Genomic DNA, 8,691 nt, shown 5'->3' with positions numbered 1-8,691 from the left:
ACTCTCTTAAGGTAGCCAAATGCCTCGTCATCTAATTAGTGACGCGCATGAATGGATTAACGAGATTCCTTCTGTCCCTATCTACTATCTAGCGAAACCACAGCCAAGGGAACGGGCTTGGAATAATTAGCGGGGAAAGAAGACCCTTTTGAGCTTGACTCTAATCTGGCAGTGTAAGGAGACATAAGAGGTGTAGAATAAGTGGGAGATATTAGACTTCGGTTTGGTATCGACAATGAAATACCACTACTCTTATTGTTTCCTTACTTACTTGATTAAATGGAACGTGTATCATTTCCTAGCCATTATACGGATATATTTATTATATCTTATGGTATTGGGTTTTGATGCAAGCTTCTTGATCAAAGTATCACGAGTTTGTTATATAATCGCAAACAAATTCTTTAATGAGAGATGCATTCATGTATTATCGATTTGAAAATTTGGTATAACTCCAATTACTCAGGTATGATCCAATTCAAGGACATTGCCAGGTAGGGAGTTTGACTGGGGCGGTACATCTCTCAAATAATAACGGAGGTGTCCCAAGGCCAGCTCAGTGCGGACAGAAACCACACATAGAGCAAAAGGGCAAATGCTGACTTGATCTCGGTGTTCAGTACACACAGGGACAGCAAAAGCTCGGCCTATCGATCCTTTTGGTTTAAAGAGTTTTTAACAAGAGGTGTCAGAAAAGTTACCATAGGGATAACTGGCTTGTGGCGGCCAAGCGTTCATAGCGACGTCGCTTTTGATCCTTCGATGTCGGCTCTTCCTATCATTGTGAAGCAAAATTCACCAAGCGTTGGATTGTTCACCCATGCAAGGGAACGTGAGCTGGGTTTAGACCGTCGTGAGACAGGTTAGTTTTACCCTACTAATGACAAAACGTTGTTGCGACAGCATTCCTGCGTAGTACGAGAGGAACCGCAGGTACGGACCAATGGCACAATACTTGTTCGAGCGAACAGTGGTATGACGCTACGTCCGTTGGATTATGCCTGAACGCCTCTAAGGTCGTATCCGTGCTGGACTGCAATGATAAATAAGGGGCAATTTGCATTGTATGGCTTCTAAACCATTTAAAGTTTATTATTTATATTTAAACGACAATGGATGTGATGCCAATGTAATTTGTAACATAGTAAATTGGGAGGATCTTTGATCACCTGATGCCATGCTAGTTACATATGAAAACATTATTTAATACAATGACAAAGCCTAGAATCAATTGTAAACGACTTTTGTAACGGGCAAGGTGTTGTAAGTGGTTGAGCAGCTGCCATACTGCGATCCACTGAAGCTTATCCTTTGCTTGATGATTCGAAATATAAAAAAAATGTAAATATGCATGTGTAAATATGTATATTTAGTATAAAAAATCTTTATATGCTATATCTAAGAAAGCATATAAGGATTTATCACGGGTTGTCCACGTTTCCCTACTAATTGTGGCCTACTAACTGTTTCGTCATCTTATTAGTGACGTGAAAAATGAAAATAATATTTTTCATTTATATTGTTATAAGTCTTAAACCTTAAGACGGCGGGAGTTGAATTACTTTCGTTTAGGTAGCCAAATGCCTCGTCATCTTATTAGTGACGTGAAAAATGAAAATAATATTTTTCATTTATATTGTTATAAGTCTTAAACCTTATAACGGCGGAAGATGAATTACTTTCTTTTAGGTAGCCAAATGCCTCGTCATCTTATTAGTGACGTGAAAAATGAAAATAATATTTTTCATTTATATTGTTATAAGTCTTAAACTTTAAGACGGCGGGAGTTGAATTACTTTCGCATAGGTAGCCAAATGCCTCGTCATCTTATTAGTGACGCGCATGATTCAATTCAAGAGATTCCTTCTGTCCCTATTTAAAACCTCACGGATATTAAAAATATTAAACATATATTGTTATAAGTCTTAAACCTTAAGACGGCGGGAGTTGAATTACTTTCGCATAGGTAGCCAAATGCCTCGTCATCTTATTAGTGACGCGCATGATTCAATTCAAGAGATTCCTTCTGTCCCTATTTAAAACCTCACGGATATTAAAAATATTAAACATATATTGTTATAAGTCTTAAACCTTAAGACGGCGGGAGTTGAATTACTTTCGCATAGGTAGCCAAATGCCTCGTCATCTTATTAGTGACGTGAAAAATGAAAATAATATTTTTCATTTATATTGTTATAAGTCTTAAACTTTAAGACGGCGGGAGTTGAATACTTTCGCATAGGTAGCCAAATGCCTCGTCATCTTATTAGTGACGTGAAAAATGAAAATAATATTTTCATTTATATTGTTATAAGTCTTAAACCTTATAACGGCGGAAGATGAATTACTTTCGTTTAGGTAGCCAAATGCCTCGTCATCTTAATAGTGACGTGAAAAATGAAAATAATATTTTTCATTTATATTGTTATAAGTCTTAAACTTTAAGACGGCGGGAGTTGAATTACTTTCGCATAGGTAGCCAAATGCCTCGTCATCTTATTAGTGACGTGAAAAATGAAAATAATATTTTTCATTTATATTGTTATAAGTCTTAAACCTTATAACGGCGGAAGATGAATTACTTTCGTTTAGGTAGCCAAATGCCTCGTCATCTTATTAGTGACGTGAAAAATGAAAATAATATTTTCATTTATATTGTTATAAGTCTTAAAACTTAAGACGGCGGGAGTTGAATTACTTTCGCATAGGTAGCCAAATGCCTTGTCATCTTATTAGTGACGCGCATGATTCAATTCAAGAGATTCCTTCTGGCCCGATTTAAAACCTCACGGATATTAAAAATATTAAACATATATTGTTATAAGTCTTAAACCTTAAGACGGCGGGAGTTGAATTACTTTCGCATAGGTAGCCAAATGCCTCGTCATCTTATTAGTGACGCGCATGATTCAATTCAAGAGATTCCTTCTGTCCCTATTTAAAACCTCACGGATATTAAAAATATTAAACATATATTGTTATAAGTCTTAAACCTTAAGACGGCGGGAGTTGAATTACTTTCGCATAGGTAGCCAAATGCCTCGTCATCTTATTAGTGACGCGCATGATTCAATTCAAGAGATTCCTTCTGTCCCTATTTAAAACCTCACGGATATTAAAAATATTAAACATATATTGTTATAAGTCTTAAACCTTAAGACGGCGGGAGTTGAATTACTTTCGCATAGGTAGCCAAATGCCTTGTCATCTTATTAGTGACGCGCATGATTCAATTCAAGAGATTCCTTCTGTCCCTATTTAAAACCTCACGGATATTAAAAATATTAAACATATATTGTTATAAGTCTTAAACCTTAAGACGGCGGGAGTTGAATTACTTTCGCATAGGTAGCCAAATGCCTCGTCATCTTATTAGTGACGCGCATGATTCAATTCAAGAGATTCCTTCTGTCCCTATTTAAAACCTCACGGATATTAAAAATATTAAACATATATTGTTATAAGTCTTAAACCTTAAGACGGCGGGAGTTGAATTACTTTCGCATAGGTAGCCAAATGCCTCGTCATCTTATTAGTGACGCGCATGATTCAATTCAAGAGATTCCTTCTGTCCCTATTTAAAACCTCACGGATATTAAAAATATTAAACATATATTGTTATAAGTCTTAAACCTTAAGACGGCGGGAGTTGAATTACTTTCGCATAGGTAGCCAAATGCCTCGTCATCTTATTAGTGACGCGCATGATTCAATTCAAGAGATTCCTTCTGTCCCTATTTAAAACCTCACGGATATTAAAAATATTAAACATATATTGTTATAAGTCTTAAACCTTAAGACGGCGGGAGTTGAATTACTTTCGCATAGGTAGCCAAATGCCTCGTCATCTTATTAGTGACGCGCATGATTCAATTCAAGAGATTCCTTCTGTCCCTATTTAAAAACTCACGAATATTAAAAATATTAAAAATATTTTCATATGGATATGCAATCGTATGGATATCCAAATATGTGTGGGAAAGTCGTACTTCCTATACGATAAATGACCGGATTGACGAAACCGTGTTCAAAAAGGTATATAGGGTAGGTGGTGTTCGGCCTACCAATATAATATTAAAATAATATATATTAAACAGAAGATCGCCAGTATTAATATATAAGCATATGGTTATGAATACATATGCATATAACATATATGAAAATATATGAATATAAAAAAAAATATATATGAATATGAAAATATTTATATGTATATGGAATATATGGTAGGTGATGATGTTAGCCTACCATATAATATATAATATAATAATTTAATTATATTATATTAAATATGGAAATATTAAAAATATATTAAAAATATTAAAAATATTTCATATGGATATGCAATCGTATGGATATCCAAATATGTGTGGGAAAGTCATACTTCCCATACAATAAATGACCGGATTGACGAAACCGTGTTCAAAAAGGTATATAGGGTAGGTGTTGTTAAGCCTGCCAATATAATATTAAGATGATATTATATTAAACAGAAGAGCGCCAGTATTAATATAGTAGCATAGTGTTCTGAATACATATGCATATAACATATATGAAAATATTGTAATATAAAAAATATATATGGATATGAAAATATTTATATGTATATGAAATATATGGTAGGTGATGAGGATAGCCTACCATATAATATATAATATAATAATTTAATTATATTATATTAAATATGGAAATATTAAAAATATATTAAAAATATTAAAAATATTTTCATATGGATATGCAATCGTATGGATATCCAAATATGTGTGGGAAAGTCATACTTCCCATACAATAAATGACCGGATTGACGAAACCGTGTTCAAAAAGGTATATAGGGTAGGTGGTGTTCGGCCTACCAATATAATATTAAATGAATATTATATTAAACAGAAGACCGCCAGTATTAATATATGAGCATATGGTTATGAATACATATGCATATAACATATATGAAAATATATGAATATAAAAAAATATATATGGATATGAAAATATTTATATGTATATGAAATATATGGTAGGTGATGGTGATAGCCTACCATATAATATATAATATAATAATTTAATTATATTATATTAAATATGGAAATATAAAAATATATTAAAAATATTAAAAATATTTTCATATGGATATGCAATCGTATGGATATCCAAATATGTGTGGGAAAGTCATACTTCCCATACAATAAATGACCGGATTGACGAAACCGTGTTCAAAAAGGTATATAGGGTAGGTGGTGTTCGGCCTACCAATATAATATTAAAATAATATTATATTAAACAGAAGACCGCCAGTATTAATATATAAGCATATGGTTATGAATACATATGCATATAACATATATGAAAATATATGAATATAAAAAAATATATATGGATATGAAAATATTTATATGTATATGAAATATATGGTAGGTGATGGTGATAGCCTACCATATAATATATAATATAATAATTTAATTATATTATATTAAATATGGAAATATTAAAAATATATTAAAAATATTAAAAATATTTTCATATGGATATGCAATCGTATGGATATCCAAATATGTGTGGGAAAGTCATACTTCCCATACAATAAATGACCGGATTGACGAAACCGTGTTCAAAAAGGTATATAGGGTAGGTGGTGTTCAGCCTGCCAATATAATATTAAAATAATATTATATTAAACAGAAGATCGCCAGTATTAATATATAAGCATATGGTTATGAATACATATGCATATAACATATATGAAAATATATGAATATATAAAAAAAAATATATATGAATATGAAAATATTTATATGTATATGGAATATATGGTAGGTGATGATGTTAGCCTACCATATAATATATAATATAATAATTTAATTATATTATATTAAATATGGAAATATTAAAAATATATTAAAAATATTAAAAATATTTTCATATGGATATGCAATCGTATGGATATCCAAATATGTGTGGGAAAGTCATACTTCCCATACAATAAATGACCGGATTGACGAAACCGTGTTCAAAAAGGTATATAGGGTAGGTGGTGTTCAGCCTGCCAATATAATATTAAAATAATATTATATTAAACAGAAGATCGCCAGTATTAATATATAAGCATATGGTTATGAATACATATGCATATAACATATATGAAAATATATGAATATATAAAAAAAAATATATATGAATATGAAAATATTTATATGTATATGGAATATATGGTAGGTGATGATGTTAGCCTACCATATAATATATAATATAATAATTTAATTATATTATATTAAATATGGAAATATTAAAAATATATTAAAAATATTAAAAATATTTTCATATGGATATGCAATCGTATGGATATCCAAATATGTGTGGGAAAGTCATACTTCCCATACAATAAATGACCGGATTGACGAAACCGTGTTCAAAAAGGTATATAGGGTAGGTGGTGTTCAGCCTGCCAATATAATATTAAAATAATATTATATTAAACAGAAGACCGCCAGTATTAATATATGAGCATATGGTTATGAATACATATGCATATAACATATATGAAAATATATGAATATAAAAAAATATATATGGATATGAAAATATTTATATGTATATGAAATATATGGTAGGTGATGAGGATAGCCTACCATATAATATATAATATAATAATTTAATTATATTATATTAAATATGGAAATATTAAAAATATATTAAAAATATTAAAAATATTTTCATATGGATATGCAATCGTATGGATATCCAAATATGTGTGGGAAAGTCATACTTCCCATACAATAAATGACCGGATTGACGAAACCGTGTTCAAAAAGGTATATAGGGTAGGTGGTGTTCGGCCTACCAATATAATATTAAAATAATATTATATTAAACAGAAGACCGCCAGTATTAATATATGAGCATATGGTTATGAATACATATGCATATAACATATATGAAAATATATGAATATAAAAAAATATATATGGATATGAAAATATTTATATGTATATGAAATATATGGTAGGTGATGGTGATAGCCTACCATATAATATATAATATAATAATTTAATTATATTATATTAAATATGGAAATATTAAAAATATATTAAAAATATTAAAAATATTTTCATATGGATATGCAATCGTATGGATATCCAAATATGTGTGGGAAAGTCATACTTCCCATACAATAAATGACCGGATTGACGAAACCGTGTTCAAAAAGGTATATAGGGTAGGTGGTGTTCGGCCTACCAATATAATATTAAAATAATATTATATTAAACAGAAGACCGCCAGTATTAATATATAAGCATATGGTTATGAATACATATGCATATAACATATATGAAAATATATGAATATAAAAAAATATATATGGATATGAAAATATTTATATGTATATGAAATATATGGTAGGTGATGGTGATAGCCTACCATATAATATATAATATAATAATTTAATTATATTATATTAAATATGGAAATATTAAAAATATATTAAAAATATTAAAAATATTTTCATATGGATATGCAATCGTATGGATATCCAAATATGTGTGGGAAAGTCATACTTCCCATACAATAAATGACCGGATTGACGAAACCGTGTTCAAAAAGGTATATAGGGTAGGTGGTGTTCAGCCTGCCAATATAATATTAAAATAATATTATATTAAACAGAAGACCGCCAGTATTAATATATGAGCATATGGTTATGAATACATATGCATATAACATATATGAAAATATATGAATATAAAAAAATATATATGGATATGAAAATATTTATATGTATATGAAATATATGGTAGGTGATGGGGATAGCCTACCATATAATATATAATATAATAATATTTATTATATTATAATAAATATGGAAATATTAAATTATTTTCATATGGATATGGATATGGATATGGATATGGATATACATATTCATATGGATATACTAAAATATACTGAAATATACCGATGAGTATATTTAGGTGAGGGTAAAAAGGCAAATAAATACCCAGCTTGACGAAAGTGTGTTCAAAAAGGTATATAGGGTAGGTGGTGTCGTCCTACCAATATAGTATATTATTTATATTATATGAATATACTAAAATACCGATGAGTATTTTTAGGTGAGGGAAAGAAGGCAAATAAATACCCAGCTTGACGAAAGTGTGGTCAAAAAGGTATATATGGTAGGTGGTGTAAGCCTATCTATATAATATAACATACTATATTATATATTATATATACACTATATTGTATACTTAGATAATATCGTTGAAGCGTCTACGTCTTATTATAAATTATAATTTGACAAGTTTCCAATTATTATCGTTAATTTCTGGTTCTAGGCAAATAAAAATTTCTTTTTATTATATCCTAGTAAGTATATGGAATTAAATTTAATTTCATATACGTATATGATAATAGTAGTAATATTATTATTATTATTATTGTATAAATAAATATGAATAAACTATATATATGAAAATATATAAATATATGAAAATTAAAAAGTGCTTAGTTTTATATCATATAAAACTAGACTTTTATATACAAAGAAAATAAATTTTAAATTTATTATCAAAATACATATGCGATAATTTTATTATAAAATTAAGCAAATATATATATGTGAATATATACAAATTGTTGTATGTGAAAATATAAAGATATTTTAGAATTAAATATATGCATAATATTGTATTTTATTAA

Source organism: Drosophila bipectinata, unplaced genomic scaffold (genome assembly GCF_030179905.1).
Source record: "Drosophila bipectinata strain 14024-0381.07 unplaced genomic scaffold, DbipHiC1v2 scaffold_142, whole genome shotgun sequence".
In the NCBI taxonomy this organism is placed as follows: Eukaryota; Metazoa; Arthropoda; class Insecta; order Diptera; family Drosophilidae; genus Drosophila; species Drosophila bipectinata.
This window is presented reverse-complemented; position numbering follows the sequence as displayed.